General features: G+C 43.3%; 1 long non-coding RNA gene across 1 annotated transcript; it reads right to left on the bottom strand.

Annotated features, from left to right (window-relative positions):
• Window positions 1-7,349: 7,349 nt before the first annotated feature.
• LOC121673969 lies at window positions 7,350-12,710 on the bottom strand. Its single transcript, XR_006019380.1, has 2 exons — window positions 8,317-12,710; window positions 7,350-7,994 (listed from the first exon to the last, which is right to left on the bottom strand). It is a non-coding gene; the product is annotated as an uncharacterized LOC121673969 (long non-coding RNA).
• Window positions 12,711-13,112: the final 402 nt, after the last annotated feature.

Here is a 13,112-nt window from a genome sequence, read left to right as displayed (position 1 = left end):
AAAATTATATTTAATTTATTAAAATAAAAGGTAATCAGCAAGAAGGGTCTCATTCACCCTCACTAATGTCCATATGTCCCTACCTAAAAAAAAACATTAAAAACCAAAAAACTGGAAGAGAAAGCCATCACTAGGTTCAAATTTTCACTTTACTTTTAACCTGATTGATCAAATAGTAGAAATAAAGAATTAATTATGATATGATATGAGATATGATATGATATGATATTATCCCAGAGGTCAGATTTTCAAAGCTCAGAGCCCAGAAGCTCATACTACAGACAACAAAAAATCAGTTCACGTATCAGGACTTGGCAGAGGCCAAACTTCAAAAATCTTACCTAGAACATAAGACACATTTATAAAAAAGTAAGAAAACCACAAAATTCTGCACGTTACCAGTCACTACTAATTATTTCTGGTAAGTTAAACAACAAACAGTTTTCCAGGTCCAATACTTCTTTAACCCTTTTCACATCTGCCTGAAGAATTTTGGTAATCAACTGACAAATTGCAACCAAAGAGTCCCAAACTATTACGTCCCTAAAATACAAGTCAAACAATGGAGCGGGATCATCCCAATGCAGCCTCACTGAGAAAAGTCTTCTCTGATTTCAATGCCAATTGATAGACACCACATAATATACAGAAAGTGGAGACACTGCGAATGCCTCAACCACACAAAAAAGCTCTCAGAAGAAAATCAAATCAGAGGACATAAATTACTGGAAATGCAGTTTCATACTACTGCTGCTTATGGACTTTCACATTTAAATTAACTTAGTTCAGGTGCGCTTTTTTTCTCTTCTAGTTCTTGTATTCAATCAAAAAAGAGTCAATCTCACATTAAGGGAATGTAAGGTACTGTACATTTTAGCTGTCTTGGAACTGAAACAAAACTGTCAGCCTTGCTTAGAGAGGACAAGAAGCCATCTGATACTAAGTCAACAGTTTCCTTAACGAATAAATTGGCAAAGTTCTGGTGAAAATCTAGGAAAGTTTTCCCTAGCATCTACCTGATGCCTATTATTACTGATATCACCTGCTGTAATTAATTGAAGGAACTCTTACAGCTGCTTACATGCTCCTCATAACTGCAACAATAAAAAAAATTGTCTTACAAAGACTTCACAATCTAAACAGTACCTAAAAGAAACAATATGGCCAATGATATTCCAAGTGCATTTAATGCACTTTTTCATCTGTCATACTGGAATATGTCAACTTAAAAAGGGAAAGGAGAATAAAGAAAAATATATTTTAAACTATAAGCAGTATAATAAAAATAACACCCAAAAAAGATCTAATGTTTTAATGTATTTTGATATTGGCTCATTTTCATTTTTCAGGGACATCAAAAAAACTAGCAGAAGAAAGAGTGAAGAATATTCTATGATACATTAATGTCTTTATCCATTTGTTTTGTCTGGCTTCTGTGTTGTAACACATTGTAGGAGCTGGAAAAAAAAATATACAACTCTTATAAAAGTAATATTTACCCAGGAGAAAAATATTTCTCTTGTTCTGGTTCATCTACTTCCATTTTTATGTTGTACTTCTGGCCAAGAACACTCTCCAGGAGTTCTTTGATCATCTGGTCTGAGGGAGATGGAGAAGTAGACTGCAGGAAAGCAATTATTTCATCAATAGACCTTGCAACCACTTTCACAGGCAGCACTGGGGTGGAAGTAGACTCTTCAGATTTGCTCTGCTGGAAGTTCTTCTCGTATATTTTTGAAATGTCTGGTCTAGTTACATCCCTTGCCTCTTCCAGCTCTTCTTGAGCAGACCTCACACTTGGCCGCTTACTTCCTTTTCCCAGAATCCTTCTCAATTCAACATCTAAATCTTGTTGCTTTGCTTTTGAAATCACTCTGCATCTCTTCTTACAGCTGTCCCTGCTTACTTTTGCTTTTCTTGAAATGCTTTTACTTGTATCAGAATCTGTAGAGCTAAATTCAATGCTATCTTTAATTACTGTGCCTGTTTCTTGAGCTTTATCTCTTTTTTAATCTATAGCATACACACTCCATTCTTAACTTTATTCACAGCTTTTGTCTTTTCTAATGAGATAGGAGAGTTATCTGGAGCAACTTGACTTCTGAGGTAGTGCTGGGTGTTTGACTGTCACAATTTTTTTTAGTGGTACCTGCAAATGATGCTATTACTGGCAGTGTTACAACTGTACTTTCATGACTAAAGTTGCATTTTTTCTCTTGACTTTTCCAGACCAACTTCCCAGATTTTTTGTCAGCACTGTCTTCTTCTATAGATTTATTTCTTCTACTCATCACCCTGAGATCACGAGTTTGTTTTTCCATGTCTCTTGCTTCAGAAGATATCCTTACTTTCTGTGAACTTTGGAACACCCAATGAATTAATTAAGAATATTTTTATTTATATTCAGACAGGCTCATGTGGACTCTTCGACCTCTGGAGAGGATAATGTTCTTAACTGATGCAATTGATCTGGTGTTAAATCTTCCAATAAGGGCTAAATGCTCATGTTTCTAAGAGCAGTAACTATTGCTTGTTTGATCTTCAGACTATCCCACTGAGATTCCTCGCATATAGTCTCATGTTCCTTAATCATATTCAGTGCTTCCACATAATTCAGTCCTGAGTACTGATGTTTTCTAGCAATTTTCTCTTACTGTATGCAGTCTGTAAACTCGAACAGAAATGAGGATTCATATTTTATGCACAAACACAGATGCCAGCTTGCAAAGGCTCCTCCATTTTGCCAAGGGTCCCATTGGTATTAACAAGACTGTTCCAAACAAGTGTTGTGAAGCACCAGCAATTGCTATCAGCATTTTACATCAGGAAACAACTGAACCATTTCTGATTTTGGGAGTACAAGTTGGAAGCTGGAAGGAAAGCTCAAACAAAAAAAAAAAAGAGAATGAGAAAGAATAAAACTCAACACTTTCTCAAAGTAACCACAAAGAGCTTTCCACCTACAAAACAAACAAACAAACAAACAAACGGACGAATGAACAAACCAGTGACCACGGGCCCCTCCAAGTCCCAGTTCTGCCTGTCCGGCAGGGCCTCCTCGCCGGTGGCCTCGCGGTCCTGAGGCGGAGCCGCCGCCGCTCCCTCTGGAGCCGGCGCAGGGCAAGGACGCGCTCCGCACCGGAGCAACGCGCTCCCCATGCAGGGAGAGCGGGCAGCCCCCGCTGCCGCCGCTACCGAGCGCTCTCTCTCGGCAGGAACGGCCCGGGAACACGCCGCACTGAGAGACCGGGCGTGAAGTACCTCATGAGTGGGGCACTGGTGAGACACTTCTGCCCTAAGTCAGCTGAAACGCGCCAGCGTCATCTGAGGATGTCATTAGAAACGTGTTTCTTCCCGCTTACCCACGGGATCCTGAAGGGCGCAGGATGGGCAAGGGCGTTTGTACCTCTTCAGCCTCATTCCTCTCCTGTGTATAGCAACCCTCTGCTGTCAGCCACGGGCTCTTTCAAAGCTTTGCCCTGAGAACCAAACGTATGAACGGCACTTCTGGGAACTTGTGCACCGTGCAGTGCAGTCGCTTCCTGGGGGCAATTGTAGGCACCTTTTTCTTACAAAACTAATTTTTGTTATTGTCAAAGTCTCAGCTTGGAGATGAAAGCCCCGTTCAGCTGTATGTGGTTCATTGACCATCATCAATAAAGTTTCTGTTATTGAGATGTTTTTTCAGTACTAGCAATTGCATGCAACAGGAGAGACTCCATCTCAGAGTCCATAAACCAAACAGCTTTGCAGTATTAAATGAGCAAAAAGTCTGAAACCAGTTCTCTGAGAGGAACCCTGGCCCATGTCTTGCAGTTTTACTAGCCAATCCTTCAGAAAACAGAGATGCCAAACATAAACTTTCACCAGACATCTGTCTGGTGAAAGTTAAATTTTAACAGTAGTTCTTATCACGTGTGAAGTATGAACTATAAGTGGACCAAAAAAAGGAGAAAAGTTTCAGTGTCCAACAAATACAGGGAAGATAACACATGCCAAAAATCATCAAACTTCAGGAAAGAAATTTTAAAAATTAACTTATAAATTAAAAGAAAATGTGGAAAGTCAGACTGAATCTATCAAGATGGTCATAACTATGGCACAAACCTACAAGGTCAGATTGATCAGGATCCCAAGAAGGCTGATGGTCTAAAACACAGGCAAAGCAAAGCAGATAATAGCAGTAAGGGGGAAAAAAATAGTTCCCTGCACATAATTTGAATGCAAAGTTCTGGAATTTCCATGAATCTCTGGATTGTAACAGTTCACAGAATTATGCTTGTAATCCACTTAAGCCTCTTATGGTGAGTAAAAATAAAGCATTTTTCTTTTTCCCTTATTTCAGTTTGGAACTGTAGGGACTAACTGCAGATATTGGATTCAAATAAGGCGTTCAACTGATTGAAAAGCTCCACTGGTCTACCAGGCAAATGGCTCCTATTATCGTCTCCTTTCTTTGTAGCTTTCAGCTACATTTTTGTAGGTTTTTTCCTCCTGCCTAATTGTATTCCTGGAGTTCAAGGGGTAGCCAGTGTCTTTCTTGCAAATAATGCAACTTACACTAGGCTAGATGGCCAACTTTTAGCTTGATAATGCAACTGAAAACTTGTTGAAGATGAAAAAGTCATTAGCCAGTCATTACGTCCCAATTAATAGCAAGTTTTCTCTTCTGATAGCAAGATAACTGAATAAAATCTTGTATTTGGTGCCTAATTTGCTTCTCTTTCTCTCTAGCAAGAATCCCAGAGTATCTGGAGAAGCAGTAGGTAGAATATCAAATAGCTGTTCTGTGTTGAAGGATTCCTGTTAGCAGTCCAGGCCATTAAAGCAGTTCAGAACAGGAATGAAGTGTTCGATTGCCACATTGAAGATGAATCCTATTAGCAGTTTAATGCAGATGTAAGCCTAGAGAACAGATTCATTTCAAACTAGTTAAACAGTAAGTAAAGCTTCAATGATTTCGTTTACCTAGAACAGTTCCTCTCTGCAGGAGTCACAGTGGGATGTGGAAGAAAAAGCCCTGCATGTGAAGAGGTATTTGCATCAGGAAGTTCCAGTAAGAAGCTGCTGAATGGCAAGAAGGATTTGCATTAAAAAAAAAAGTCTTTGGAGGAAGGAAAAAACCTTAGACACGAATTTCCTCTTTAGGTTAATAGTGGTGATAAAATGGCAAATGAGTATGCTGTGTTATCTTACTGTATCCGTTGGCTGTCGGTTCTGCTTGCAGAAGAGCAGGGGCTGGCTCCTGGGGAATGCAGTTAGGTTGTGAGTAAGGTTCAAGCCTTGGTTCATAAACATGTCCTGTGTTATTAGTCTCTAGGTCTTGTAAGCAAAGCAAGTAAACACCCAAGGGGATCTGATGTCAGGTTAAGTACCAAATGCTATATTTTTTCCCCTACTAAGCCACACATGATGTTTAGCAGCCATTCCTGGAGAAATTGTTGCCAATATATCCTCTTGATCCTTTAGCCTGAGCTCCAGAGATGACAGCTGCAGCTCCTCTGATACACATGAAAACAGGGAAAGCTTTTTCCGCTTTCCCCAGGTATTATTATTATCATTCCTTAATGATCACAGTGATGCTTGAAGCCTGAGGGTGGGGGTTTTTATTAACATTAAGTATTTAGTTAAACAGGTTAAGCCCTACCTCTGAAGATTGCAAAGTCCAAAATTTAATCAGTAGATGAATCTTTATAGTTAGCAAATGGATCTAGATTTGGAAAACCTTCTGCAAGTTCAGTCCCTGGGTACACATTATTATTTTTCATAATTAGACCTCACCAGATCACTAAGCTTTCTAATGTCACATAAACTGTGTTATCTAAGTTATCAGTCTATTAATTTTATAAGGAAGGGTTTTTTTCTTCTTAGGAAGAAAAGCAATCATTAAAAAATTGTTCAGTTGGTTGGAGAAATTAAAAAATGCAATTCCTCATCTCTGAAATGTCTGAGTCCATGTCATGTAGGAAGTCCCATTCCCAGTGCATATCACTTCCACGATCCAAGCACGATGGAGTGAGATACACATCATACCCCACAGATACTGGGAGGCAACTGGAGTTAGTCGTGCTTCCAACAGCCACCTTCATCTAGGCCACCAGAAATCAGGACAGCATGGTGCATATGAAATACCTATAGCCTGGTATGGGCTCTCCTGAAAATACCAAAGAGAATCCTTGGGAAGATGAGTAGCTATTGTTTAAAGGAAAAAGGAAAGTAAGAGCATAACTATTTTGCGAGCTCTGTGGCTCACACCTAGTTTGCCACTAAATTCTAAGCCTCGCCTTGGTATCCTTTTCCAGCTGGCTGTGAAACTCTTTGCACATGTCATAGTCCAGAGGCCCCCCAGCCCTGCTGGGGGTGCTGCATTCTCCATTCTGTGCTACAGCCAAAGCATTGATCTAGTCTGCCTCAGAATGGCAATACACATGCTCAAAACTATTCCCCAGTGCAATAGTTTTAGAAAGGATAAAAGCATATTTACAAATACATTTTCACCATGATGTCCAGTAGCATTATTGCATTTTAGACTCCAGAACAAAGAGAGACTGAATGACTGTCTAAAGTCCCCTAGTAGAATCAGTGGTAATTTCATAACTGAATCTGTGCTTCTGATGGATAGTAAATAGAAAATCAGAGGCATGTATCCTCAGGGTATAGGCCACTGTTTGCTCTTCCAGGCCATCAACATCTTCAACATTTCTGCCAGGTGTATATATAAAATGGCCATAAATAATCAGAGTAAATGGATTAATTATAAGCTAAATTACTGAACTGTGAATTATGGGCATTGGGAATGTAGCACGAAAAGTTCTCTGACAGTTACACTGTGGGGACAGTAACCTGTAGCAGAAGAGTAGAGTAAACGGCAGAGGGGTTATCTCTTAAATCAGACAGTGTCAATACTGAAAAGATTTTTTGTTAGCTGCATCCAGCTGAGCTGAAGAAAATTTTTTTTTTTTCCCCAGTGATCAATCTATATTGAATCCCTTGTGCAGTAAGCAGCCATGGAAAGGTTTTGTGGAATTAGTATTATAAACCACACATTCAATCCCTTTGTGAGTGTTGAAAGCATTGTCATTCTTCTAATCACTATATCCTATCTTTGATCCATAACAAATATGCACACCCAGCTCTACTAATCTCCATTATGATTGTAAGATATCTGTATTTGCCAGTGCCATGCCAGCAGAAATAGTTAAAACATTTTTCTTCCTCCTAAGATTTTGGGCTTTGTCTTCTTGTTTCTCCTCTCCCCATTTAAGCACATTGGTATTTCCTAATATAACATAATATAACATAACATAACACAATATAATTCAAAAATATATAAATAAAAAAGTTCAAAACAAGATTAAGCCCTTTTATTTAAAAACATATTTATAATGAATAGATCAATACAATGATTAAATCACTTGGTCATTTTGAGTGATAATAATTCACAGATTTATTTTTAGTATGACATGACTGTAATATTTCCACGTATGTGCCATTTTATTATATAGCCCAAGAGAAATTACATGAGTTACTTCTGGAAGCCCATCACACATGGCTGTTATTATAGGCACAAGGTCAGAGACATTCCTGGCTTTGAATAAGGCTGTAAGCAATAAACAGAGAAATTACAGCAGAACACCTCACAAAGTCTTTTCTGGGATTGGGCCTTTTCTTGATTTAGTGTTAAAATTTGATTATATTTGATCATATCAAAGATACATCATATCTCTCTGTTGTCTTTCATTTAATACAGCAGGTTTCCAGTTGGCCATTCCAGTCCAGCTCTTTTGTTCTCTTGATAGTGAATACATAGGTGGAGATATATATGTGTGTTTGTAGATCTCAGGTTTCACAGCTGAAGACTCAGTTTTGGTGAACATAGCAATTCCATTTAATCACAAGAAAAATTTTCCCATCTGTTCAGTTTCTTCAACAAAAAGAAATGCCCCTCAAAGGGTGGGGAGAGTTGTCTGCAGAGGCTGAAGTTCCAGCTACCTCTAAGGACAAAAAGATTTAAAGGACTTCTGAGAATGGATTGTGGAGCAAATATTCATAGACCCTGAAAAGGGGAAAATGTTTTTTTCAATCGGTAATGGCAAAGCCACCTAATGAGCTATGAAATTGTTTGGATAGAAGAGAGGAGTTTTATCTTTAGGAGGAACTGAAGGAAAGTTCAGATGTTACATTCCCTCTCAATTATCCCACCTTAACACATAAAAAGAAGTAAACCTGAAACTACATGCACAGCAGGAATACTCAGGCAGCTGCCTTGTTGGCAAGACAGGGATGGAGGAGGAATGAATTAAATCTGATTCTTACCTTGTCTCACCTGTAGCTGCACAGAGAACTGAGCCCAGGTGATGGCAGAAGGGAAGCCATGTGGTAATCTAAATGACCTTCATGATGTCAGTCCCTTTTAACTACTCAGCAGTTTTCAAATTCACCCCTGAAGTGCTTGAAGCAGCAGCAGAAGCTTAGCCCAGCTGCTGGAACAATGAACCACTCTTCAAAATACTGAACAGCTTCTTCCCCTGAGAAGTCCTAACATGTTACTAAATTCAGACCTTGCTCTACTTTCCCATAGGCATTAGTTGACTATAGTTTTTTTATGGATATTATGATTTTAGGGTGTTACCAGTTGATACTCACATTCTCATATTTAAGTGTAAAACTACAGACTGTGTTACATAGGGTCTCTGGTCATCCTTTTCCAGGGCAAGCATCATTTTTGCTATACACAGGTTAGTTATGTCCCCTAATGGAGTAAATGGCCAGTGTTTCTGTATATCTGTGAAAATGCTGCCACACACCCCACAATTGCTCACTGTCCATGTTAAACAGCTCAAGAAAATGTGCAGTTAATGCAGCTTGAATTAATTTATGCTCTAGGAACTGCAAGCTGGATAAGACTGTGGAACTGCTCCCTGGGGAGGAGTTTAAATAAGCCAGCCTTTATTTCGTACATTTGATTCTTCAGAGCTGAAGTCAGCCAAGAAAGCCTTCTAGGATGGATACTGGTCTCTCCCAAAGCTTTTCTATAAAACTGCTGTAGAGACAGAGACAGGGAAATGAATAGTTTTTGAAGGTAAAGCAGAAGATAGCAAACAATTTGAAAACATGTTGATATGTGCTGAAAGAAAGGTAGCATTTCTTCACTCTCCATTGCTCAAAATTAAAGGTATCAAACCAAGTCTACTTTCTGCATAGGAAAGTCAGTTTGCAAAGGAGTAGTATACTAAGATGAATATTACAAAGAGCTGATCAGCTCTGAATCTATTGTCCAATACAGACCTACTGGTTTTTATCAGTAAAGCAGATGTTCTCAAAGATAACTCACTGCAGGTTTTGGAGAAACAAGACTCTTGGAGAGTGGAAATACCTTTGATTCAAGCAGCAGATATTGTTGGAGCAGGGATGGCAGATTTTGGTCCATTAAGTTATTGGGGCAACTTTAACAATGAAAAAATTCTATAATTCATGCATATGTGCCTCTCCTATCAAGTGTTGTTTCTCATACTAGTTTATTTAGATTAACTGCACTCACTGCCTTGGTTTGCTTTCTTTGCTTCCTGCAAAAATCTGTATGTATCCTGAAACACCATTTTTGGAATTTGGATGAGATTCTACAAAGTGGGTGCCATCTAAGTACTTGTGTTTATCTCTGTGCATAATCATATTCCCATCTCCTCTGATACTGTTTCTTCCATGCCATCGTACTGTGGCTACTTCGAAACAAAACACCCTTTAAATCAAAATAAACCAACCAAGATTTTCAAAAACATATCAAGTATTTGAACAAGAACAGACACACTGATTGAAATACACAACAGAAGCATTTACATTTATGTATCAGTATATCATAATATAAATAAAACAAACTACAACTGAAATAAATACCTACATGGTTGCTCTTGAATAAAATTATAATTATCAAGTGCATTTATTCTTGCATAAAGTAAAACACACTTGGCCAATCACATGCTGAAGTGTGGGCATCCTGCCAGCTAGAGTTCTGAAAACAGCATACATATATCTAACCATATTAGCAAAAATAAACTGGTTGCTTACGATGGGTAATGATTTACCTTGTTAAGAACTCTTTTGTTACACTTCAGAAAAAAAACCCCGAAACAACACAAAACAGAAACTTTCTTACTCTCATCACTGTAACCATTGGATATCAACATTCATAATTTTTCATTTTGTTATTTTCTTTCTCCCTTGATTGGTCTGATACATGAGTATTTTCAGATGGGTGGGATATTATTTGCTACGTTGCTCAAGTCTTACGATATCAACTCTGCAGTATGCCTAGAAAATGAAATGCAGTGAATTGCACTGAAATTAAAATAAAATAAAATAAAATAAAATAAAATAAAATAAAATAAAATAAAATAACTATAATCCTGCAACGGAACATCACTGTTGCAACGAGCTACATAATGTCTCCCGGGCCTGGTAGAGCGGTCATGAAAGGAGCACGGCCCTGAGTGTGACCCGTGAGAGCCCGCAGGCCCGGCGCCCCGGGAGCGCTGTCCGGGGCCCCGAGGGCGCGTCCGCAGCAGCACTGCGCCTCGGAGGGGCCGCGCTCCCGCGGGCAGCCGGGCAGCACTGCCCGGGTCCCGGAGCCCCTGCCCCCGGCGGCGGCGGCGGCTGAGGGTCCGGCAGCGGGCAGGCAGGGCCCGGCCGAGAGGGGTGAGACGCCCGGGCCTCCCTGCCGTGGATGGTGCGGCGGAGAGCGCACGTCTGGTCCGCCCAGGAGAACCAGACCACGGGTCCTGGGGAGGAAGAGGTGCTGTGGGAAAAGGGGGTGCCCCACTCCTACCTTGGGTCGGTCGAAGGAAGGAGGTCACTTGATCGTCACGGTCGGAGATAAGAAGAGTACTCTCACTCAGCAAAAGCTCAGAATCAAATGTTGACCCCGTGCAGTGCCCTCATCTGCCTGGGCCCTGCTCCCGAGCGAGAGGAGAGTGCAAAGCCACCTTCTCGCCCGTGCGCCCCCGACAGGGGCTCCTCCGGGCGTGTCTGAGGAGACCCCCACGGACTCTTCTAAATGAGAATTCAGCCACAGGAGCACGGAACCGGGGCGGCTGTGCCTGTGTGAGGGGCGGAGGGAGAGAGGGAGGGAAAACAGCCCCCCCGAGTCGGACGCCTTCTCTGTGGGCTCCCCCCGGAAGGAGAGGCGCTACCGACAGTCACCGACCCCTGGTCCCGGAGCACCCAGGATCCCTCCCCGTCCAAAGCACCGTGTTCTGGGCACAGGCACGTTCCCAGAGGGTTACTGTTTGCCCGCTTGGATGGGGAAGGATTTCAGGTTGGAAACAGACGGGAAGAGAGATTTCCCATCGTGGGGAGATGGTGGGGGAGGTTGACGGGGTCCCACGGTGTTTTCGGCGACCCGTTGCACAGGCTTGGGCCAGTCTGGAAAGCCGGGTATGAGGGACCCTCTGCAGGAGACAGACCCGGTCAAACGAAAAGAAGGCTGTGCAGTGTAGAGCAGGGATGGCATACCGATGCGGAGATAACCTCACAGCTCCTTCCCGAGCTAAACGCCTGGCCCGCGCAAGCACTGCCGAGAAATTCTCGTCCAGAAGACGATGGTATTTGGGCAAAATCGAGTAAGACCCTACAAGTCAAACCGAAGGGCCAGCAGACGCTGCTGCTGCCAGGGGAAACTTAGACAGGAACGAACTGAAAGAGTGCTCCACGTTAAAATTAAAGCTCCCGCCGCTTGCATCGGCCGCCCGGCCCACGCGTGGGGTAGAGCCTGCGGGCGGCGCTCCCGGGCGGCGCTGGTCGGCGGGCACCGACGAGCTCCCGGGCCGTGGCCGCTCCCCGCGTGGGCAGCGCCGTGCTGGGGCCAGCTCCGGTCCCCGAGGCGCTGCCGGAAGCCCCTTCCCAGGGGCGAGGCCGCTTGGCCCGTCCAGACAGCGACGAGATTCCCAAAAACCAGACCCTTGCTGAGTGGTCTTTGTGGGGCCCATCTCTTCCTGACAGCGTTGGTAATACTGTCTCCCCTGGAAGTCCTGCCCCCGCTCCACACACACATATTTCCGTATTTTTTAGGTCAGGTTTTATGTTTGCACCCTTGGCAGCACACACCTGTGGAGCCAAGAGCTGAGACCTTGATCCCATCTAGCCGGGTAAAGCGCAGCTCACCTCAGCTGCGCTTTTCTCCAGGTTGCACAAACAGCTCGCCCCGAAAAAAAAAAAAAATAAACATCTGTTTAGAAAAAAATAAAGTGTATACAACCTGGTTCTACTCTAATCAGAGCTGGGGAAAGGCGCTGTGGGGCCAGTGCTTCCGTCCTGACTCCTGAAAAACGGATCAGCTAGTCGCGACTGGAGAGCTCCTGGCTACTAGACAGCGTCCCGCATCCTAGAAGAGTGCTCCTCTGCTGAGCCTGCTGCAAAGGATACTGATAAATTCCGCTGGACTCGCAGAGCATCCTTCACAGGGCTTCACTACATAAAGGCTCAAGTGCAGGGCAAGGGCAACTACCAAAATACCCGCTTTTTCCTGTGGTCGTGGGCAGAGACGTCTTGACCTTCTTCTTGACTCAAGGGAGGATTTTCTCCGCCAGGGCTGCAACACAGCAACCGGGCTGAAGAGAATTTCCAGCAGCGGCTGGCTCTGACTCGGGCTTGCTGATTATACATCAAGTAGAGAGGCTCTAAGCAGATTAAGAGAGGATCCTGCCTGTGCTCTCACCTCTGGGAGCAGCCTCAGGAGGGAGCTGAGCCCGCCGCCGGACAACAGGAGGCGCTGAGGCTTTGCACAACCCCTGGCTCCCCTCCCCTCCCGAGCAGCGGGCATCCCAGCCGGGGCGGCCCAGGGGTGGCCGGTCTAGAGAGAGGCTTTGCCGGCTCCACGTTTGCTCCGCCCGGTGAAACGCCTCAGCGGTTTGTAGCAGCATCCGATGAGCATGGCCGGCTTTGTGCCTGCCCTTTTTTCCAGGTACGGAGTGACCCAGCATGGGCTGCCCGGCGTCCCGTCGGGTGTTGCTCCCGCGGGGCTGGGCTCTGGAAAGCGAGGCAGCACCGCCCCGAGGTCACCCAGCGGGGGGGTGCCGACAGCGGGGTCGCTGGGGCAGCTGCACTCCTGCCAGCATCCC

Source organism: Corvus kubaryi, unplaced genomic scaffold (genome assembly GCF_017639235.1).
Source record: "Corvus kubaryi isolate FWS band 111438036 unplaced genomic scaffold, C.kubaryi_AGA036_p1.0 66, whole genome shotgun sequence".
Classification (NCBI taxonomy): domain Eukaryota; kingdom Metazoa; phylum Chordata; class Aves; order Passeriformes; family Corvidae; genus Corvus; species Corvus kubaryi.
Note: the sequence above shows the minus strand (reverse complement) of the source record. Positions and strands in the feature narration are given on the sequence as shown.